This window comes from Hyperolius riggenbachi, chromosome 10 (genome assembly GCF_040937935.1).
Source record: "Hyperolius riggenbachi isolate aHypRig1 chromosome 10, aHypRig1.pri, whole genome shotgun sequence".
Taxonomy (NCBI): Eukaryota; Metazoa; Chordata; class Amphibia; order Anura; family Hyperoliidae; genus Hyperolius; species Hyperolius riggenbachi.
This window is the reverse complement of record NC_090655.1, coordinates 283,402,510-283,427,522: the sequence shown is the minus strand read 5'-3', so window position 1 is coordinate 283,427,522 and position 25,013 is coordinate 283,402,510. Positions and strand designations below refer to the sequence as shown.

The window sequence follows — 25,013 nt, the reverse complement described above, 5'->3', positions numbered from 1 at the left end:
AGGTGAGCTAAAAACTACAAATTGCACCACCCAGTGGGCATTTGTCTAAACACAGGTACCATAAATACAAAATCCACCCTCCCACTGTCAGATATAATATACCCCATCTTTACCAACAAGTCTCCATAGAGGGCGCAATGGCTGCCATATAACAGCCTAGTCTGTACTAATAAAGCAATTTAGATCTATATCAATGTTTAGACCTTTAGGCTGTAAGGTCCCCATATTGTATATCCATTTGGTTTCTAACTTAGACACCTCACGGGTTTTGTTGCACCCCCTCCACCCCGGAACCAGATTTTCAATACCACACATCCTTGCATCAGCTATGCATGAATCATGCTCTACAGAGAAGTGCCTAGACACACTATGTTGTTGAAAACCTTTCTTAATTTTGTATATGTTACGGCCAGAACCCGAAGTGTGGCCACTTCTAGTTCTGGCCGGCCACTTCGGGTTCTGGCCGGCCAATGTGCGAATTGGCTGCAGCGGAGCGGCCAATGTTAGAAATGGAATGTTACGCCGTCTCGCTGCGGCCAAATTGATGACAAGTTGCTTAATTGAAATGAAATATAGCCGGCGGCATTGTAATATAGATGAAGCCGCCGGCTTTCGCACTGCCTCTCTCTTTCCTCTCCCCGCCTCCCATACAATATACGTAGCAGCCGGCGGGGACATGCAGCCGGAGAGTCGTTCGTCGCAGCAGGGGCAGCAGAGCGGGGAGGCTGCAGACATTGCTTCTGCCAGCACCCGCTCTGCAGGAACGGCAGGATTCCCCTGCCGCGACGAACGACTCTCCGGCTGCATGTCCCCGCCGGCTGCTACGTATATTGTATGGGAGGCGGGGAGAGGAGAGAGAGGCGGGGAGAGGAGAGAGAGAGGCAGTGCGAAAGCCGGCGGCTTCATCTATATTACATTGCCGCCGGCTATATTTCATTTCAATTAAGCAACTTGTCGTCAATTTGGCCGCAGCGAGACGGCGTAACATTCCATTTCTCACATTGGCCGCTCCGCTGCGGCCACTTCGCACATTGGCCGGCCAGAACCCGAAGTGGCCGGCCAGAACTAGAAGTGGCCACACTTCGGGTTCTGGCCGTAACATATATATGTTCCCCCAGACGTTCATATAAAACCCTGGTGGTCCTACCTATGTATTGAAGCCCACATTTACACCACAACAGGTATACCACATGGGTAGATTTACAAGTAACAAACTGCTTAATGCGGAAGGTTCTATTATTGGAAAAAGAGTTAATCGACTGGGCCCTTACAGTTCGTCCCTCTCTGCAAGATCGACAGGGATAAAAACCTGGGTTTTGCCAAGGGTTCTTTAACCACCATGGCGTTCTATTGAGATCAATAGGTGAGTCAATAGGTAGCATGCAGTTAGAAATCCAGCCAGACCGGTCAGCGGCTCAGAACGCCAGCAACAGCATTCCATGCGGGCTGTAGTTAGTCAGCAGCCATGACAGCACCTAGGCCACGCCCCCCTACGCGTTTCACGTCAAGGGCAGACGTTTCTTCAGGGTGTGGCTTCATGGTTAGGGCAGGGGTTAGTGTAGTGTAGTTGGTGGGGGCAGCAGGGGTTAGTGTAGTGTAGTTGGTGGAGGCAGCATGGGTTAGTGTAGTGTAGTTGGTGGGGGCAGCAGAGGTTAGGGTTGTGTAGTTGGTGGGGCAGCAGGGGTTAGTGTAGTGTAGTTGGTGGGGGCAGCAGGGGTTAGTGTAGTGTAGTTGGTGGGGGCAGCAGAGGTTAGTGTAGTGTAGTTGGTGGGGCAGCAGGGGTTAGTGTAGTGTAGTTGGTGGGGGCAGCAGGGGTTAGTGTAGTGTAGTTGGTGGGGGCAGCAGGGGTTAGTGTAGTGTAGTTGGTGGGGGCAGCAGGGGTTAGTGTAGTGTAGTGTAGTTGGTGGGGGCAGCAGGGGTTAGTGTAGTGTAGTTGGTGGGGGTAGCAGGGGTTAGTGTAGTGTAGTTGGTGGGGGCAGCAGAGGTTAGTGTAGTTGGTGGGGGCAGCAGGGGCTAGTCAGCTGTAAGGATTAGAGGTTTCACCATTGTATGTGTCTACATTTATCTTTATGATACTTATAACTATGAATCAGCCAAGGCTGTAATAAATTCTTTTTCATACACAAGATCACTGCTAGTGATGGGCGAACAGTGTTCGCCACTGTTCGGGTTCGCCCGGATTTTGGCCTGTTCGGGTTCGGTTCGGCACCCCCCCAACACCTCATGGTGTTCGGGAGGGTGCTCAGCCACGCTGCCCGAACCCGATCAGGCCTTCTGTGTTCGGCCGAACACAGCCGTGTCCGGCCGAACAAAGCGTCCCAGCATAAAGGGAGAGCATGCCCCGAGCGCGGGGGGGGGGGGGGGGGTCGGAAATGCCCCCCACCCCTCCCCGCTAAGCTCTCCCTTCTGCTGGACCCTATATAATTGAATAGAAGTCCCCCAAAGTACCTGTAGCAGGCTGGCAGGAAGAGGACAGGAAGCGGGCAGCCGGCGATCACAGGCGCTAGTACCATCTGGTACTTCCACCCTCTCTCTGATGCACTTCCTGTTTACATGTGTAAGTTGCGTCAAGAGAGAACAGAAGTACCGCGATGACGCGTACGAGGGTATGTGTCATCATGTAGATGACGCGTACCCTCGTACGCGTCATCGCAGTACTTCTGTTCTCTCTTTTGACGCGACTTACAAATGTAAACAGGAAGTGTGTCAGAGAGAGGGCGGAAGTATCAGATGGTACTAGCGCCTATGCTCTCCGGCTGCCCGCTTGCTGTCCTCTTCCTGCCAGCCTGCTACAGGTACTTTGGGGGACTTCTATTTAATTTTACAGGGTCCAGCAGAAGGGAGAGTTTAGCGGGGAGGGGTGGGGGGCATTTCCGACCCCCCCCCCCCCCCCCCGCACTCGGGGCATGCTCTCCCTTTATGCTGGGACCCTATAGGGGCCCCAAAGGGACATGTTCGGGTTGGGTTCGGAGTTCGGCCCGAACATGCCGAATATCGGGGGCATGTTCGGCCGAACCCCCCCGAACATCTGGATGTTTGCCCATCACTAATCACTGCCAGAAGCTTTGTGTGAACATCACTTGGCGAGACAGCTAATTTAAGCTCAGCACAGAACCAATGATTTGGGGCACTGCCATAGGCCGTAATGCCAATTACAGCTGCAAAAGTACTGAATTGCTATTTGAGCTGGCGGCAACAGCCGGAGTTCAAATTAGCAAAAAGATGAGGTAATTCCCCTGCTGGCAACAGCCTGTTACCAAACTACATATCTCTGCGAGTTGCTGCAACAATTTGGTCAGAGCAGGCTGAGCTATGTTGTGGCTGCATCCTCCTTTGGTATCTTGTGTTTGAAATACTTAATTTCCAAGCAAAACATTTCCAACACTCAGCACATGCTTAGGAATTCTCACCAGAGTGAGATCTCTCATGTGTGACAAGATGAGATTTCCGTGAAAAACCTTTCCCACACTCAGCACATGAATATGGCTTCTCACCAGTGTGAGATCTCTCATGTGTGACAAGATGAGATTTCTGTGAAAAACATTTCCCACACTCAGCACATGAATAGGGCTTCTCACCAGTGTGAGATCTCACATGTATGACAAGATCTGTTTTATGCCCATAACATTTCCCACACTCAGTACATGAATAGGGCTTCTCACCAGTGTGAGATCTCTCATGTCTGACAAGCTCAGATTTCTTAACAAAACATTTCCCACACTCAGCACATAGGTAAGGCTTCTCACCAGTGTGAGATCTCACATGTATGTAAAGCTCTGCTTTACATACAAAACGTTTCCCACACTCAGTACATGGATAGGGCTTCTCCCCAGTGTGAGATCTCTCATGTCTGACAAGACATGCTTTCTTAAGAAAACATTTCCCGCACTCAGAACATGAATAGGGCTTCCCACCAGTGTGACATCTTTTATGACTAGCAAGGCTTCCTTTACGTCCAAAACATTTTCCACACTCAGCACATGAATAGGGCTTCTCACCAGTGTGAGATCTCTCATGTATGACAAGATGTGATTTACATACAAAACATTTCCCACACTCAGCACATGAGTAGGGCTTCTCACCAGTGTGAGATCTCACATGTACGACAAGCTCTGCTTTACATACAAAACGTTTCCCACACTCCGTACATGGATAGGGCTTCTCTCCTGTGTGGGATCTCTCATGTGTGACAAGGTGTGCTTTAGTTCCAAAATATTTCCCACACTCAGCACATGAATAGGGTTTCTCTCCTGTGTGGGATCTCTCATGTGTGTCAAGATGTGGTTTCCGAACAAAACATTTTCCACACTCAGAACAACGATAAGGCTTCTCTCCTGTGTGGGATCTCTCATGTCTGGCAAGATGTGACATCTGTACAAAACATTTCCCGCACTCAGCACATGAATAAGGCCTCTCTCCAGTGTGAGATCTCTCATGAATGACAAGATGTGCTTTATGTACAAAACGTTTCCCACACTCAGCACACGAATAAGGCTTCTCACCAGTGTGAGATCTCTCATGTCTAATAAGCTTTGATTTATGTACAAAATATTTCCCACACTCAGAACAGGAATAAGGCCCTCCAGCAGGGGGAGAGTTGTGCTGGGTATGAGGCCCCTCGGGGTTAGAGAGGTGAAGGGAGTCTGGGGGAATATTTGGGGTCACCAGGATATCTGCAGGAGACTCTTGTCTAGTGACATCATCATCCGTTGTACAGTCTGTGGATACAGAGAGACGAGTTTCCGAGAGGTTCCTGATGCCGGGACTCCGCGCTGCAAATAGAGAAACATCATCACTTCCTGTTAGAGAGTTCTGAGGGGAGGAGCAATTATCATTAGAGAGGGTCAGTGAGCTGCTGATAACTCCAAGTTGGTGCAAAGTTTATGCAGATTGGAAATGGATTAAATTCAGCAGCTGCATAACTTTGCATATAATTAGCATACAATTTGCACTCTCGGAGTTAAGGTGCATACACACATCAGACCATAGTCTTTGGAAAATGAAAGATCACAGACCAATTTCCCCCCCTTCCATGTAGTATGAGAGCCACACCTACACAGTCTATTCTATGGAGCTGCACTCCCCATCAGACAGAAATCTTACCCCCTTCCATGTAGTATGAGAGCCACACCTACACAGTCTATTCTATGGAGCTGCACTCCCCATCAGACAGAAATCTTACCCCCTTCCATGTAGTATGAGAGCCATACCTTCACAGTCTATTCTATGGAGCTGCACTCCCCATCAGACAGAAATCTTACCCCCTTCCATGTAGTATGAGAGCCATACCTACACAGTCTATTCTATGGAGCTGCACTCCCCATCAGATAGAGATCTTACCCCCTTCCATGTAGTATGAGAGCCACACCTACACAGTCTATTCTATTGAGCTGCACTCCCCATCAGACAGAAATCTTTGCAAGATGCTGCACACAAAGATGCTGTACACATTCAACAGATCCGTTCCTGCAAATTGCATTCATAGTCTATGATATCTGCAGATCCTCCTACACACCTTGTTTAACAGACATTCATCTGCAGATCAGACAATCATCTGCAGATTTGAAGATCCATCGTGGAGGATCTGATCTGCAGATGAATGTCTGTTAAACAAGGTGTGTATGAGGATCTGTAGATATCATAGACTATGAATGCATTTTGCAGGAACAGATCTTTTGCAGATACTGATCATTTAAATGTGTACAGCATCTTTGTGTGCAGCATCTTGCAAAGATTTCTATCTGATGAGGAGTTCAGCTCCATAGAATAGACTGTGTAGGTGTGGCTCTCATACTACATGGAAGGGGGTAAAATTGGTCTGATATCTTTCATTTTCCAAAGACTATGGTCTGATGTGTGTATGAGCCTTTATTGGCACAAGACTAACAGTCAGAAGGTTGTGCTTATTCCAGGCGGCCAATCACATGACGATAACTTTGCCTTGCATAAATATTTCATGCAGCTAGGAATTCAGCCAATCAAATGCATTTCCTGACAAATCTGGTTATCTGCATACAATTTGCATTATATTTGCATACAAGTCAGAGTTATCTGCATATCATTGCCCCTCCCTACACATAAAGCATTGGCCATACATGGAAAGCAGTAAATTGTAGAGCTTGATGAGACAATGGAAGCAATGTGCTGAGGAAGCCATACACCTAGCAATGATGGACAGATTCCACCGAGAAACAAACCTCTCTCTAATCATGTCTGATTGGGGAGAGATCTGTCAGCTGCTCATACACTGCAGGCCAATTCCTGATCAATTTCATGCTGAAATCTCTCGGGAATCGTCTGGGCCCGCTGCAGTCACTGCTGTTCCCCATGTATACATGTATGTATATGTATGTGTGTGTGTACTGTATATATGTGCAATTATACACTACCTGTCCTGAGTACGTCTTCGGTGCCCGCCTGCCTTCACACTAGCTGCTCTTCCCTATACACGCCGGCTGGTGTGGCGCATGTGTGATGTCCCATGTGCCAGAAGCGTTCATGGGAAGTGTAGCGGTGGATTAAGAAGAGGACGGGCACCACAACACAGGACAGGTAATTTATCAATGCACATACAGTATACACACATACATATACACACACATTTATACATACATATACACACACATTTATACATACATATACACACATACAGTATACACACATACATATACACACATTTATACACATTCATACATACATATACACACACATTTATACACACACACACACGTATACATACATATACAGACATTTATACATACAGTACATATACACACATTTATACATACATTTATAAACACATATGCACACATTTATAAACACATATGCACACACATTTACACATATACACACATACACACATATACATACATTTATACACACATATAAACACATTTATAAATACATATACACACAAATGTATACATACATATACACAAATTTCTACATACATATACAAACTTTTATACATACATATACACCAGTTTTCTCCCCAGGGCTAATTAGGTGGGCGGGTCACCCGGCTGATTTGAAACCCCGCCCACCTGTTGTCATGTGCTTGCCTAGCTTCTAGAATCCAGTGCTGTAATCCTATTTATACTGCACATAGGAGCGCTCCATTGCCTGCTTTCAATCAGCGCCAGCTCCTGCATGCACAATAGTGAAAGCTGAGGCTGTATCCTGCAGGAGCGTTCCTCTGCCTGTCACCTCAGGCTTTCTGGTGAGGCAGGGATTGGCTGGGCGTGTTGTAAGGGGCGGGACTCCTGCTCCGATTCTCTCTCCCGCCCTCCATGAGAAGTAGGATGTATGTTATGGCCGGACCTCTCTCTTGTCAATGAAAATAGAGAGGCAGCCAAGCAATCACGGACACACATCTCTGGGCAATAGCAGCAACTTCCAGGAGTTACAGAGATGAGAGCCACGTAGGTCCAGCAGTTACGGACAGCCACGGAGCTGCTAATTAATTCTCCACTTCCTCCCCCAGACTGCAGGTAACCACCAAGCCAGAGTATGTAAATGGCAGCTGCTGGTCTAATCCAGCTGGGGGGAGAGCAGGAGAAGTGATGCCACTTCAGAGCTTTGCATGTTTATTCTGTTTACTTTCAGTTTGGGGGCAGAGGAGACACAGCCCTGCACAGCATGTTCAGTGACAGGATGTCTGTAAGACAGCATCCTGTACACTCATCTCCTGCTATGACCGAAAGAAAGCAGATAAATGCACCCTGTGTGTGTTTAGAGAGAAGTGCCTGTGTAATCTGATCTCTTCCTGTGTCACATGACTGCCATTTCAGAAAGGGCAGATAAGCTCATTTGAAAGTACTGGATGTTAACCCTATGTCTGCTTCCAAGAAAGCAGGAAGTAGAAACTGCAGATTTATTTTAGGATTTGTATCAGCTGTGACAAAGAAATGCATTTATTTAAAGGTTGCTTGCTAAATTATGCTGTTGTGTATCTTTTAGAGCATAGAGGAAGTTCTGAGTTCAGGTCCGCTTAAAAAAGGGACCTGAGCACCTTAATCTGAAACAATCTCTTCCTAATGCTCGGTACACACAATGCAATTTCCTGACAGATTTACTGTCAGATCGATTATTCCCAACATGTCCGATCTGATTTCTGCACGATTTCCTATAGAAGTGAACAGGAAATTGGAAATCAGACATGTTGGAAATTGTGGATCTGACAGTAAATCTGTCAGAAAATTGCATTGTGTGTACTTAGCAGGCTTGCCTCCTCATCCTCCTTTTATTCTGTAAGCAGAGTTGCACTGGCCCCGCATTACCCCCTCGCATGCCACCCGGCTACTTTTTCTTGCCACCCGGCTGGAAAATTGTTTCGGTGAGAACACTGCAGGATCATCTATCACCTAATATGGCCGGTCTAACTAAAAAGACATTCAGTATTTAATTTTGATTATTCACCTGTTTTACCCTCTGTAAGAGCCTCTTCCTCTTTACATATCCTCATCATGTCCTCCATAGACTGCTGATCACTCTTCACACATGTCTCCTCTTCTTCCTCTTTACTTGTCCCCATCATGTCACCCTCCTCCATAGACTGCTGATCACTCCTCACATACGTCTCTTCTTCCTTTTTTATTGTCATCATGTCACCCTCTTCCATAGACTGCTGCTCACTCCTCACACATGTCTCTTCTTCCTCTTTAATTGCCCTCATCATGTCTCCCTCCTCCATAGACTGCTGGTCAATCCTCACATACATCTCCTCCTCTTCCTCTTTAATTGCCCTCATCGCGTCTCCCTCCTCCATAGACTGCTGATCACTCCTCACATACATCTCCTCTTCCTCTTTAATTGACCTCATCATGTCCCCCTCCTCCATAGACTGCTGATCACTCCTCACATACGTCTCTTCTTCTTCCTCTTTACTTGTCCCCATCATGTCACCCTCCTCCATAGACAGCTGATCACTCCTCTCTGGTTCTTTGAGCTCAGATCTCAGTTCTGAAAAGGATAACAGATTATAGCTGTAAGATATCAGCAGTAGTAAACAGAGCACAGAAAAGAACATACTTTGCTAGGGGTGATGATAATATCTCCTGCACAGTCCCCTCTTTCATGGTCAAGAAAAAAACACACACATATCCCGGCACATCATCTGAAGATAGGACCAGGGATGAGCTTTGAATGAAATCCAAATGAGTTTCATTCTCCTAATTACTGCAGTTGATGGGGCGGGTGAGGGGGGAAGGGGGTAACATACCTGGCCTCCATCTTCTTTAATTCTTCCCACGCTGCGTTCCAAGCTGCTGTCACATGACTACAACACTTCCTCCTGCCGTGTTGATGGGAAAAAGCGTAGTAGTCACGTGACGCGGCTTGGAATGCGGCGTAAGACGCGTCGTGGGAAGAATTAAAGACGACGGCTGCTGGGTAAGTTTAGCCCTCTCTCCACCCCCCTCACCCCGCCCATCACCTGCACTAATGTGGAGGATGAAATATGAATGAAACTCATTTGGATTTCATTTGAAGCTTATCCATGGCTAGAACATTTCAATAAGTTATTAAGGAAAGGAAGGTAGATAAAGGGGGTGTGGCCAGAAAAATAGCAATTAAAGGGGCACTATGGTGAAACATTTTAAAATTTAGTGCTCGATCCTCATACTGCTAGACCTTTCTGCAGCCTTTGACACAGTTGACCATGACATCTTGATAAACAGGCTACAGGAATACTGCGGCATTGATGGCATAGTACTTCAGTGGTTCCAATCCTTCTTGAGTGGCAGAACCCACAAAGTGTCTATGGGGACCTTCCTGTCCACCCCTGTAACACTTAAGTATGGGGTGCCCCAGGGATCAATCCTCTCTCCCCTGCTTTTGACGATTTACATGTTACCGCTGGGAAAACTAATCCAAAAACATGGCCTGACATACCACTGCTATGCAGACGACACCCAACTATATCTTTCCTTCAAGCCTGGTGTGACAGACCCAACTCTAACTATAAACGCCTGCTTACGTGAACTACAGCAATGGATGAATGACAACTGGCTGAAACTAAATGCAGACAAAACTGAAGTCCTTCTGATTGGAGGGCAGAGCATGATAACAAAACAACTTAACTTGCAGTCTTCACCACTGGGAATAGGAGGCACGGATCTGCGCAGCTCTGATCATGTGCGTAGCCTGGGAGTTGTAATTGATGGAGAGTTAAACTTCAGAACTCAAATCTCTGCTGTGGTGAAATCATCCTATTTTCACCTGAAGAACATTGCAAAAATCAAGCACCTCATACCCCCAGAAGATCTGCCAACCTTAGTCCACGCCTTCATCACATCCCGACTGGACTACTGCAATGCTCTCTACACTGGCCTTCCAAAAAAGGCCTTGTACCGCCTACAGCTGATACAGAATACTGCTGCCAGACTGCTAACCAACCAACCCCGTCACTGCCACATAACGCCAGTCCTGCACTCCCTTCACTGGCTACCTATAGAATGGAGGGTCCTATTCAAGATCGGCCTACTGACATTTAAATCCCTGAATAATCTAGGCCCTGGATACATGAAAGATATGTTGCAGCTGTGTAGCAATCCCCGCATTCTCAGATCCACAGGTTCTAATAATCTAGTCATACCCAGAGTCCACTTGGAAACTTTTGGTCCCAGAGCCTTCTGTCATGCTGCCCCTACGTTTTGGAACTCCTTACCTCAACAGATCAGGACAGCTCCATCCCTGGACATGTTTAAATCCAGACTGAAAACCCACCTGTTCAGTTTGGCATTTGCAGAAATATAACTTTTGTTGTGTGAATACTTTATCCTACTAATTACTGAATCTGAGAGAGCCTAAGCACTTTGAGTCCTATAGGAGAAAAGCGCTATAGAAATGTTATTGTATTGTATTGTATATTGTAAATTACTTTTCTAGTACAAATGGACAAGCACCATATATGGTCACAAATATTTATGCTAAACAGCCTCTATTGAGGACATATTTAGACAAGCAACAGGATGTGCTGTGGGGTATAGACAGCCTAAAAAACAATAAAGAACCCACTTACAGCACCAAAGCCTGACAATACTGAGGGTAATTGTAGAAATAATACTTTATTGAGAAAACCATTCCAAAAAAACATATAAAATCACCACAAGGATGATGCGGGCGGATGATAATACAATAATATAGTATTGCACAATAATAAATAAATAATTACATCCACCACTCTCTCATAATTATATATGCAGGTTAAATAGCCATAAAGTGCATGATACAATGTGATAACAACTGCCTAAACAATAGCTAATTTCAGGTGGGCAAACAACAACCTAAAAGAAATAATATGTAAGAAAGTGACAGTAGAAAATGGAGGAGCAACCTGAAACAGGTCAGTAAAGTGAGACCGTGCAGAGTGCAGATAAAGTGCTTACGTGTAGATAGTGGAGAGGAGGAGTACTAATCCCCCACTGCTCCCCATACCCATGTCTGTACTAATCCCCCACTGCTCCCCATGTCTGTACTAATCCCCCACTGCTCCCCCATACCCATGTCTGTACTAATCCCCCCACTGCTCCCCATGTCTGTACTAATCCCCCCACCGCTCCCCCATACCCATGTCTGTACTAATCCCCCCACTGCTCCCCCATGTCTGTACTGATCTCCCCACTGCTCCCCCATACCCATGTCTGTACTGATCTCCCCACTGCTCCGCCATACCCATGTCTGTACTGATCTCCCCACTGCTCCCCCATACCCATGTCTGTACTAATCTCCCCACTGCTCCCCAATACACATGTCTGTACTGATCCCCCCACTGCTCCGCCATACCAATGTCTGTACTGATCCCCCACTGCTCCCCCATACCCATGTCTGTACTGATCTCCCCACTGCTCTCCCATACCCATGTCTGTACTAATCTCCCCACTGCTCCCCCATACCCATGTCTGTATTAATCTCCCCACTGCTCCCCCATACCTATGTCTGTACTAATCCTCCACTGCTCCCCCATACCCATGTCTGTACTAATCCCTCACTGCTCCCCCATGTCTGTACTAATCCCCCCACTGCTCCCCATGTCTGTACTGATCTCCCCACTGCTCCCCCATACCCATGTCTGTACTAATCCCCCCACTGCTCCCCCATACCCATGTCTGTACTAATCCCCCCACTGCTCCCCCATACCCATGTCTGTACTGATCTCCCCACTGCTCCCCCATACCCATGTCTGTACTAATCCCCCACTGCTCACCAATACCCATGTCTGTACTAATCTCCCCACTGCTCCCCCATACCCATGTCTGTACTAATCCCCCCACTGCTCCCCCATACCCATGTCTGTACTGATCTCCCCACTGCTCCCCCATGTCTGTACTAATCCCCCCACTGCTCCCCCTTACCCATGTCTGTACTAATCCCCCACTGCTCCCCCATACCCATGTCTGTACTAATCCCCCCACTGCTCCCCCATACCCATGTCTGTACTAATCCCCCCACTGCTCCCCCATACCCATGTCTGTACTAATCCCCCCACTGCTCCCCCATACACATGTCTGTACTAATCAGCCCACTGCTCCCCCATACCCATGTCTGTACTAATCCCCCCACTGCTCCCCCATACCCATGTCTGTACTAATCTCCCCACTGCTCCCCATACCCATGTCTGTACTAATCCCCCGGCTCCCCCATACCCATGTCTGTACTAATCCCCCCACTGCTCCCCCATGTCTGTACTAATCCCCCCACTGCTACCCCATACCCATGTCTGTACTAATCTCCATACTGCTCCCACATACACATGTCTGTACTAATCCCCCCACTGCTCCCCATACCCATGTCTGTACTAATCCCCCGGCTCCCCCATACCTCTGCAACGTATTCCACAACCTGTGCATTGCCCAACAGGCATACATTAGCTAGTATATAACAACAATCTCACAACCTTACCTCCAGCAGCCACGTGTTCTTCCTGCAACTAGTACTTCTCCGGCTGTTACATCACTTCCTTTCTTCGGCTTAATGACTTCCTGCCTGTCTGATCACCATCTTGTGGTGAATAAGCTAACTGCAGCCTCTGTGGATTCATCTCCACTCAGCCTATTATTATTGTTACTATTATTTTCTGTTGCTGCTGAACATCTCCATCTACAGACACATCACATAAAGTAATAATTCATTATTATTATTATTACTCAGACTAGAGATGTAGAGCTGCCAATGGATGTGGCTCCATAGTTATAGGAAATGTCAGTGCTGGGAGGAAGAGGCAGAATTACTTATTCACATCTGTATAGGTCTGGAATTTGTCTATATGGGTGTCTGGGATAAATGTGTGGCCCTTATCAAAGATGTTTTTATTTTCCTAAGTTGATGTAATGTTGCCCATCTCAAAAGTACCTGCATGTGGGAGCACGGTGGGGAAGTGGTTAGTGCTCTCGCCTTGCAAGGAGTTTGTATGTTCTCCCAGTGTCTGTGTGGGTTTCCTCCGGGCTCTCCACTTTCCTCACACCCCCGAAAAACATACAGATAAGTTAATTGGCTTTCCCCTAAATTGGCCAAAGACTACAACACATACGCTACACAATACAGACATAGACATATGACTGTGGAAGTGCTTAGATTATGAGCCCCTGTGGGACAGTCAGTCAGTCAGTGTACTCTGTACACCACTACATAATATGTTGGTGCTATATAATTAACCCTCCTGGCGGTCTATTAAAAACCACCAGGGGGCAGCGCAGCAGTTTTTTTTTATTTATTTTTTTAAATCATGTAGCGAGCCTAGGGCTCGCTACATGACAGCCGCTGTGCAGCAGCATCCCCCCACCCTCTTCGATCGCCTCCGGCGATAAAACCCGTCCGGAAATCCGGTTCTGAACGGGATTTCCATTAGGGCTTCCCCTGTCGCCATGGTGACGGGCGGGATGACGTCACTGACGTCATCGATGTTGTGATGTCAAAGGGAGTCCCGATTCACCCCTCAGCGCTGCCTGGCACTGATTTGCCAGGCAGCGCATGGGGCCTGGGGGAGGGGGGCGGTGCAGCGGGTAGCGGCAAATCGGTGCGGAGTGGCGGCGATCAGTGTGCACACTCAGCTAGCAAAGTGCTAGCTGCTTGTAGCAAAAAAAAAATTATGCAAATCGGCCCAGCAGTGCCTGAGAAATCCTCCTGCGCTGCCAGGAGGGTTAAATAAGAAATGTTTAGTGTTTACTCTTTATCTTTTTTGATCTGGCGTGTAATTTCCTCCCTCCCCTTCTTCCTCGTTGTCTCGGTATCATTTCCTTCCCCATACCTCTCCATACTCCCAACGATCATTTTTTGGGGTGTGTGGGGATCAGAGGTGGAGGGGGCTGTTTTGGTCGTGGTTTGTAGTATGGTTGTGGTCCTACTGGTCTGCTGGGACATGAGGTGTCCTCCACGGAGGTGGTCTGTAACATGGACCTCCATGAAAAGGAGTATGAGTATTCCAGACCTATATAGATTTGAATAAATATATTAGGAATATTAACATCAAAAGAAGCTTTCTGCAACAAGGAGCCCCATATGCAATAATCAATCACCTCCTGCATACCAGCACACACATTTACACAATCCATCTTCGTTCAATCCAAACACAATGAGCAATACATATATAGATGTTTTTAAGAAGGTGGTTTCTGATGAATTTGATGGGATCACTGTCAAAACAAACCACTACAAGAAGCCAAATGTTACTGGGGCAGACCATCAGTCATTGAAAGAAATGGGCACCAATGATTCTGTTAAAGGGAACCTAAACTGAGAAGGATATGGACTTTTCCTTTTAAAATAATGCCAGTTGCCGGACTCTCCTGCTGATCCTGTGTCTCTAATACTTTCAGCCACAGCCCCTCAACAAGCATGCAGATCAGGTGCTCTGACTGAAGTCAGACTGGATTAGCTGCATGCTTGTTCCAGGTGTGAGATCCAAATACTACTGCAGCAAATAGATAAGCAGGACTGACAAGCAACTGGTACGGATTAAAAGGAAACATCCATATCCCTCTCAGTTTAGGTTCCCTTTAAAGCAGAAGATTGGGGGTGGGGTGGGGGGGGTGGTTTGGGAAAAACAAGCATATATCAAAGAGATTAAATAACTATTCGAGGACACCACCACATATAAAGCACTAAAAGGGGATCCCACCTCTGCATAAGACAGGACCGCAAGAGAAACCAATAGCACATGAACCCCACACCCTATATCCCAACAAGGGATACTTGTTCCCAAAACTACATCATGCCCCTGATGAGTCACGATTGACGAAACCGGTAGGGCGGAGCTTAGACGCGGAAGAGAGGACGGCTGGAATACGGCGGCTTGGCGTGTGTGGGATTCACGTGCAGCGGAGATGCCCCCAGGAGAAAGTAGAGAGCCAGGCGGCTATAGCGGGGGAGGGCCCGTATCTAAATTACTCTGAGCGAAATACCCATCATGGGATATGTGAGTGCATTTTCGATTTGTTTTACAATAAAAGCTAGTTGGTTTTACACTATGTTAAGCGTTTTTATTGAGGTACATGGTGATGTGGAATCTGGCGTACTGAGGAAAACGTTACTCCATACATATTGATTGTGAGGTGGGGGAGGACCCGGGAACGGTCCCAAGGTGCTACTAGACCTAACGGAGGTCTTAGAATCCGGTGAGTTACTCACAAAGGGTGAGGTGGTGGCATCTTTATGTCATAGCCATGAAGTTTTGAGAAATTTGAAGCTGATGAACTGTGGATTGTGGGCTGTATTATTGCAGGACGTAGGACTTGTTGTGACATCCTCTGTGATTTAATATTTTATATGATATATAGAGGAGGCAAACAAGCTTGCTCATCTTTGGATATTATTGGTACTTTTATTTATAGGGTTGGTCTGACTGTGAGCGCTATCCTCTGTTGTTTTAATATTTATCTGTGTCCTGATGTTTGAGTATGACATATATTTAAGACCCAGAATTGTCACTTCCTGTATATGTACAATCTATTAAGAATTTCTGTGATGGAAGCTATTTAAGTCTAAGCATCCTATTGATCGAGAAAACCAGTGTGTCAAATAGTACTTATAAAACAGATGACATCCCCCCAAGAGATCTGGAAACAACCTGGCAATAGAGATGGCACGAATAGTTCACCAGCGAGCACTATTCGGTGAAGATCAGGTATTCGTGTTCGTGTGCACATTCTTTCCACTACTGTGCTCCAGGGCCTGTGGTATGATCACTAAATTGTGTTTGAGGTGTTGCAGCATGTTCTCAGTGTCTGTGTGATAGTGCACACACAGAGCACACTGGCACTGTGAGCCACACCTGTGCCCACTTATATTGATATTGAATAGTGTGCCACACAAAAGCACAAGCACAGTTTTACCACCACTGCTCCAGGGCACCTGTTATTATCACTGTATTGTGTTTGAACTGTTGCATATTTCGGTGTGTGACACTACACAGCCCACTGACAACCAGAGCCGTGTGCACTACTGATATTGTTGCTGCCATATGCAGTTGCAGGCACCTCCACTGCATTACTTTTCACAGGCACAGTACCCCAATTAAAATAAAATGACAGGCAGAGACAGACCACCCTGCAATTGTCCTCAAGGTCGTGCTGATGTGATTTCCTGCTGCCCTGGAAGAATGCACAGTGTTCAGAGGGCATGTACCCTCAACCCTCAAAATTCTGAGGATGTGGTTGCCTGGCTTACACTTCTTCTACAGCTTCTGCATGGAACCTCCTCCACCGTCCACCATCCTCCTCCTGCTCTGCTTCTGGTACCCCACAACAACTTATCACCACCACCACAGCTGCTCCACCTGATATGTCAGAGGAGTTATTCACACATGATGCATTTAGTGATACACTTGGGGTCATCCAGCCAACATTCCCTTCAAGGTCTGCTGCTGCCACCACCCAAACGCCAACATCCCAGGGCTCAGCAGTGTGGCATTTTTTTGTTTGTGTGCCTCTGATACCAGCAGTGCCATCTGCAACCTCTGCCAAAGGAAACGGAGTCGTGGGAAGCCAAACACCCAACTAGGGACAACTGCTTTGCGAAGGCACCTGATTGCAAAACACAAACACCAATAGTATGCACACATTAACAAAAGCAGCACACAAATATAATAACTCTAGAAATATTTTTTTTCTAAATTTGACATACATGCTTTAAAAAAACAAAATAAAAAATAAAATAATAGGTTGCACAGTGAGCCAATCTGCTTGCTACCATCATAAAGTTCTATAATTACCTTCCCATCCAGGCTTCGGTACCGGACCACGTGACATGACGCAGCACCACGCTGGTCAGTTTACGTGAGCATATTGCACTAACTTAAAAAGTTTTTGTAAATGACATTGACTTTTTTTCTAAAAAACAAATTTATTTATTTTTAAATTACCGCCCAAGCTGGTGCGTTCAGTTGAGCGCGCATGCAGCACCGCCACACCTAAGGGCCTTACAGACCTGTTACAGCCCAATCTCGCATGGCTGCATGGTTGCATCACTAGTTAGCATGGTGGAGCTCCAGGGCCTCTGTTATCACTGTACTGTGTTTGCACTATTGCACAGCTCTGTGTCTGTGTGATACTCCACAGACAGAACACTGTCACTGACACACAGGTGTGGCCCCTTCTAGTGTGATATAATTGTGTGCCACAGCCCACATTACACAAGCAGCAGACTACCACCACTGCAGCAGGGCCTCTGTTATCACTGTGTTGTGTTTGCACTATTGCATAGCTCTGTGTCTGTGTGATACTCCACAGACAGAACACTGTCACTGACGCACGGGTGTGACCCCTGCTAGTGTGATATAATTGTGTGCCACAGCCCACATTACACAAGCAGCAGACTACCACCACTGCAGCAGGGCCTCTGTTATCACTGTATTGTGTTTGCACTATTGCACAGCTCTGTGTCTGTGTGATACTCCACAGACAGAACACTGTCACTGACGCACAGGTGTGGCTCCTTCTAGTGTGATATTATTGTGTCCCACAGCCCACATTACACAAGCAGCAGACTACCACCACTGCAGCAGGGCCTCTGTTATCACTGTGCTGTGTTTGCACTATTGCATAGCTCTGTGTCTGTGTGATCCTCCCCAGACAGAACCCTGTCACTGAGGGGCTGGGGGGAGGGGGGGGAGGAGACCTTTTATGACCTCAGTGAGGAAGAGGAGCTGGCTATCTCGGCATCCATCCTTGTTCGAATAGTGTCTTTCATGCTGTCCTGCCTGTTGAGGGACTCCCGTATAAAAAGGCTCAAGGAGAATGACCTGCACTGGGTGGCAACGCTACTGGACCCTCGCTATAAGCACAAAGTGGTGGAACTGTTACGGAGATCTCACCACTTTTAAACCCTTAGCGCCTCTTAATGTTTGTATCCCACTCTTAGTAAGCATACTGTGATGCCCGAGCCCAAGTTAATGCCACATTAACTGTTGTGTGGTTTATTTTGTATTTTCTCACCCCCCCCCCCCCCCAAAAAAAAAAATAAAAAATAAAAAATAAAAAAAAAATAATAATAATAATTTTTAAAATTAAAGATTATTTCAAGCTAAATAAGATTTGGAAGAGATGATCCCTGGGCAGAGCAATAAAAACAAAAGGGAATGCTATTCAAAGCAAGGTAATTCTGTGGGTGATGGACAAAAAATGATGCCAGTTGAGTTGTTCCCAACACTTAAAGAGAACCAGAGATGAAGCACCCTCTTGTATTTTACCTTATAAATCAGTGGGAACATGACAGTAAACACCTAATCTGCTCTTTGTTTCATTGTTCTCTGTTTAATCAGACTGTTATCACCTCTGATAAGAATCCCCGACTGAGTACTCAGTCTAGCTTTGCTATGGAAAGATTATAGCTAAGTCTGTCTTCCCTGGTGTCTTTTCAAGCCCAAGCCTGCCCCCATGTGGCTCTGCTAGAATGACTCAGCTATAATTATTCCCTGCAAAGCCAGAGTGAATTCTCAGTCCGGGATTCTTATCACAGCTGATAACAGACACTTTTAGCAGTGAGGATGAAACAAAGAGCATGGTAAGTGTTTTCTCTAATGTTCTTACAGAGACAAGTGTGCTTTGTCTCTGGTTCCCTTTAAAGAAAGAAGAGCTTATCGCACATGGTGAAGGAACTGCCCGGACAGGAAAGCCAGCTTGTGGGCATATTTGCAGGGTGCTGGCACTCGGATGGTACTAGGCCAGTTCCAGTACATGTGGCACAATTTGAAAGCCAACCTTTGTAGATGGTCAGGGCTGAGGTTTGCAGTGCTCATTACACATATATAGTGAGTGGGAATGCCACATCCTTGCCTGACATGGTGGGAGAGCAGGAAGAAATCCACCCAGTCGTGGTTGGTGACAGTGTGGTCCACGACGGTACCGGGAGTAGGAGTGACAAATTCTCCGGACGCGGAGTACAGATGGGTGCTGATCCTTTTCTGCACTACGGTGACAATCATGCGAGGGGAATCAGGATCTCCTAATTCTGCACTGTGCTGAGCTGTCCATCTGACACTCCATCTCGGTACACCACAATCTTCTCTGGCAGCGCATGATTTACCTCCTAGTATTTCTGGAGAGCGGCCACAAGGTACAGCTTCAAGCCATCCATAATCTCCTGATGTGAAAGCTGAAAGACTACACGGGAGTAGCAGCTGTTCAGGCCAGAATGTATGCTGGCCACAAAGCCTGTCACTGAGTGGGAACTCCGGCCGGCATCATGGTAGATCCATACCGATCACCATCAGATTTTTCAGGGGAATAACGTCCACTCCTCACAGCTCTCCTCAAAGCTTGCAATTTATCTGCAGCTAAATTTTTGGTGCGATGCTTCTTAGTTTTGTTGGATTAGAGATTGTTTTTACATTCACAACTTGAGAAGGCGCAGGTACACAGCACAAGCTCTTTATGGCACCGTATAGGTGGTCTCTGCTTCCTGATATTATGATTAGGAGCAGCTGCACCCTTGCCTCACCTTCTACTAGTGACTTGATACTTTTGCTGCCAGTCTGCCACCCACTGAACACACCAATGGCAACTGGCAGCAAGCCTCCACTCAGAGACGGGACAAGGTCCTTCAGCACCCAAGGCTGAGACAGCAAAGTGCGCCCCTCCATCCCTCCCACCCCAACAGTCACACACTGATTGCTATTAGACTAATAGGTTCCCCAGGGCCCACAACCTCCCCAACACCTTAATCTCTAGTTATCTGGCTTGCAATCACTGTCATGTATCCCTTTTTCTTATTTCTTTCTGCTTCAAACACAATTGGGAATGACAGCTGAATGAATTGTGCGCCCCCTCCTACACTGCGTCCTGAGGCTGGAGCCTCTCCAGCCTCTGCCTCGGCCCGGCCCTGCCTCGCCCTCCACTGCGTGACTCTGCAGTGGAATTGGTGACACCACCACCACTACGAATGGCAGGCAGGCCTGCTGCCAGCCTGACACCTGCTGACATTTCAGAAACAAAAACATTGTAGAATTTTAGAAATAACTTTTAATTTTCAATTTGTAAACTTTTCAATTTTCTATTTGTAAAAAACAAATTGTATTTTTTTTTTAATTTGTCATAATTACCTTTGTCAAACAAGGTAAACTTAAAAAAAGGAGGGTGCCAGTCCGCGCATACCACCCGCCACCCTCTCTTCTCAGTCTTCATTTTTGGGACACCATGATGGAGTTTCAGGTAGCCTGCATTTCATTGCTTGCAAGCCTTCCCTGCATGGCTCTGCTTGGAGTTGGTGGCACCCCCACCACGAATGGCGGGCAGGTCAGCTGCCAGCCTGACACCTGCTGACTTAAAGAACAAGCGACACCCATGCTAACCTAGAAATAAAAAACACATATATAGCAGCATGGCAGACTTCACAGAATCTCCGATAACCCCACCTCCCTTCCAAACCTGAATGCTTTAATGATATTATATTGATATACGACTTCCTGTTTTATCATCGCTGTTGTATCCCTCTGGACAATGACATCTAAGCTGATTTCTCGCTGCTGTACCCCTGATTTTGTTTATTGTTCTTTATCCTTTTTGAAAAATAAAAAGAAAGTTGCAAAAAAACAAAAAAAACACATATATAAGTAGTTAAATACTAGTTCTACTAACATAACAGATGTATTGTGCTATCCATGTAATGAATCCTGTAAATTTTATAAGAAAAGTAGAAAATCATATTCTAGGCAGTGGCCATCTTGCTAAGCTAACACTGATATCATATCCTCCCTGACTCTTGTTCCCCCCCCCTTTCTCTTGCTCATTGTGTATTCATTAGCTGCCCTCCTCCCAGAGTCTTCAGACACTCCCACTGAGGTGTATACTAGGAACTGCACTGTCTTTTTTTTTTCTTTTCTCCTCCAATCGCTGAGTCACCTCAGCCTTGCTTGTAAACACAAGTGAGCAGAGGATCATTGTAACGAACAGTGGAGCACAGAGAGGATCTGATTACCGGTGATCTGCAGTATCACTGGGAATGCAGATGTATACCAGATTATAAGTGATCTGCAGTATCACCGATAATCCGATATACCAGCTAACCTCTGTACACCTGAGTAGAGTGTAGTGTTTGGTGTAACAGTAACACTTAGAGGACTGAGCCTCAGTGCAGTGAGAAGTACTGCACGGCTTCCTTCCGAAGACCTGAACTCTCCAAGGCGGGAGGAGTCAGGCTGCGAATAGGAAGGTAGTCTGAAAGTGACACTCAGAAGGAAGTGTCACTAACAGGACGGGGAACCGCCTCCAATAGTGAGGTCAGTTCTCGAGGTCGGACAAGCCAGGTCGTAAACACACGGACAGATAAAGTACAGATTCAGAAGGCAGAGGTGGAGTCTGGGTACAGGCAAGGTTCGGCAACAGGGTATCAGAAATATCGAGGTACAAGATCAGGAGGCAGAAGCAGAGTCTAAGGACAAGCCGGGGTTCGGCAACAGAGTATCAGAATGGCAAGGTACAAGATCAGAATACAAGAGAATGGTCAGGCAGGCAGAAGGTCATAACAGATAATCACAATCAAACTAGTACTTTAAGCTATCAAGAGAATCTAGCTAAGTGTAGGATTACAGCTCCAGCTGGTCCCGGTACACTTAAGGATCTGACTACGGGTCTGAGTGCTCCCACGTATGTGTTCGCACGCCAGACAAAGAGCAAGTGAACAGCCAGCAGTATATATACACAAGGACCTCTCCAGGACCTCCCTAATTGCTGGACCAATGAGAGTAGTGGAAAATGTCAGCTGACCCGCCTGGTCAGCTGACTCCCTTCTGGCTGTTATTTAAGCTCTGCCTCTGTGCGCGCGCGCGTGTCACTCTGAATCCAGGTGGACTATCAGTCCCAGCCACACCAGTACTGTTTTGCAATGTTTTCAGTGAACCGAGTGCGGGAGCCACCTCCAATGCGGATTCCGCCATTACCAATGCGGATTCCGCCGCTCTGCCTATGCGGCATGCGGCATTTTTTCCGCGTTGTGACGCCATGCTGGACGCGGAAACAGCCGCCTCACCTTGAGAGGCAGCGGCTTTTCCGCGTTTCATCACAATCATGTTGCAGATAGGCTAGGTAGGGAAATAAATGGAAGCGGAGGAATATATTATAGATAAAAAGAACCCCCAACATGCAACTGTTTGGCATTGACTACTAAAGAGCCAGTGATCCTTAAGTATGTAATAACTCCAAACCATAACAGCAGAAAAAGTTTTGCAAGTTTTGAATGCAGGATTAGCATCTTTATCACTTAATACACTCAGACCAGTTGCTGTTGAAATTTGATTTTTACGGTGACAATCCCACTTTAACATTTCAGAAAAATCAGAAAAAAAAATTGTAAAATTTTAGAAATAACGTTTCAATCTAATCATAATCTTCACACCCATAACACCTGATCTGAAGGAGGGACCCCTTTAACAATGGGAGGGAAGTAGTAGTTAAGGGCCCCTTAAAACTCTGCCCCCCCCCTCCCCGGGTGCGGTTGGCCCTGGGTTCCTCCTAATACAAGACAATGCTAGACCTCATGTGGCTGGAGTGTGTCAGCAGTTCCTGGAAGACGAAGGCATTGATGCTATGGACTGGCCCCGCCCATTCCCCATACCTGAATCCAACTGAGCACATCTGGGACATCATGTCTCGCTCCATTCACCAATGACCTGTTGCACCACAGACTGTCCAGGAGTTGGTGGATGCTTTAGTCCACGTCTGGGAGGAGGTCCCTCAGGAGACCATCACCGCCTCATCAGGGGCATGCCCAGGTATTGCGGGGAGGTCATACAGGCACGTGGAAGCCACACACACCACTGAGCCTCACTTTGTCTTGTTTTAAAGACATTACATCAAAGTTGGATCAGTCTGTAGTGTTATTTTCCACTTTTGAGAGTGATTCCAAATCCAGACCTGCATGGGCTGATAATATACAGTGTATATATATATATATATATATATATAGATATAGATACATCATATGTGACATTATGCAGCTTGTGTTGGAACTGTTAATTAGAGAAAGATTCAGTGAGGGGTGCCTCCATGGGGGCGGCGTGTGCTCCAGCTTCTGCCTGTATATATCTTAGGGGACAGATAGGGATGGTAGAGGAAATTGCTGCAGGATTATGCAAATATAGACACTTTGAAAATTCCACCTCAGCTTTATTTGATTGGTCAACATTCTGCATATATAAAACCGTTTCTGATTTCTGCATCTACTCAGGATTATTTGCATCTTATTGACCATCACCAGACTACAGACCTGCAATGTTACAGAGAGCTCTGGCTACAAACACTCAGCTTACACTGGCCTCATTCATTATAACAATGCAATTTATTTATTACAGTAAATGTGATTGATGCAGTTAATAGTACATCTTACATTCCATGCAGAGGAACAAAACACGTCACACTGTGGGAACAATATACAGCTGATATTCAGCACATTATCCAGAGGAATAACTTTATTAGCAGCTTTATTCACAATAGAGATACTCGGAGATGCATCAGATTTCCATTCTAATAGGATTTATTTTGTTACATAACACAGAATCGCTTCCAGCAACAGCTTATAAAGTATTATATTCTGAAGATATGGTGCAGAGTGCGCAGGGAAGCAGTAACCAATCCTGCTGCTGCGCTCCTCTCCTCAGTCTCCAGTCATCTGTACACTATGATGCTCTGACCATCAGAGGGCGCCATCCTCCGCGTTCCTCTTCCCACAGTCTCCATCTGCAGCCACCGCACATCCTGCCGCTCCACACGCAGTGTTCTCCCCAGGCTCTTTTAGCCGCGTGCTCCACCCGGAAACATTTGGTGACCACCCGGCTGTCATCGGCTCACCTCTTCACCTCCTCCTATGCTGTAAGCAGAGTTGCCCTGCATTTTCATCTTGACCCACCCGGCTACTTTTTCACGTGCCCCGGGGTAACGCATGACGTGTGGCAGACGTTCGCTGTCAGGTCTCACAGTAATGGGAACAGCCACCAGGAAGTACCGAGGAAGGACGCCGTAACTAGGAAAGATGGTGGCAGCGGAGGGATATGCGGTGGCTGCAGACAGAAACTGTGGGTAAGAGGAGTGTGGTGACTGGGGTCCTGATGTGTGGAGGACAGTGGCCTCTGAGGACCGGAGTTTACAGCACAAGATGACTGGAGACAGAGGAGGAGAGGCGCGCGGCACCATGATTAGGCGAGATCTTCCACTGCAGATGTAGTGTAGTGTCAGTGTAGCTAGGGTTGCTGCATTATACCGGTATGACTGTATACCGCGGTTTGGTTGGCATTATCATCATACCATGCACAATCTCGTTTTACCGGTTTTCGGGGGCAGGGCCATGTAGTGATGGGGATGCGATGCAGCGGCAGGCCCGCAAACAATGGCGGGGGTAAATACTCACTTGCTGGCAGGTCCTGCACGCTGTACTGGCTTCATTCTACTTCCTGTTCTTGCGTCCTGTGCGCTGTTACAAGGAAATGGAACGCATGAACAGGAAGTAGAATGAAGTCAGTACAGTGTGAAGGACCTGCCGGCAAGTATTTGTACACCCCACTGCTGCGTCCCCCCTGGCTGTCTATACTG

The 25,013-nt window shown here is 46.7% G+C and overlaps 2 pseudogenes; both read right to left on the bottom strand.

Moving 5' to 3' along the window:
* Positions 1-3,046: 3,046 nt before the first annotated feature.
* LOC137535534 (zinc finger protein 585A-like) overlaps positions 3,047-25,013 on the bottom strand; it is a 34,897-nt pseudogene continuing 12,930 nt past the window's right edge.
* On the bottom strand, positions 19,070-20,074 carry LOC137535885 (piwi-like protein 2; annotated as a pseudogene).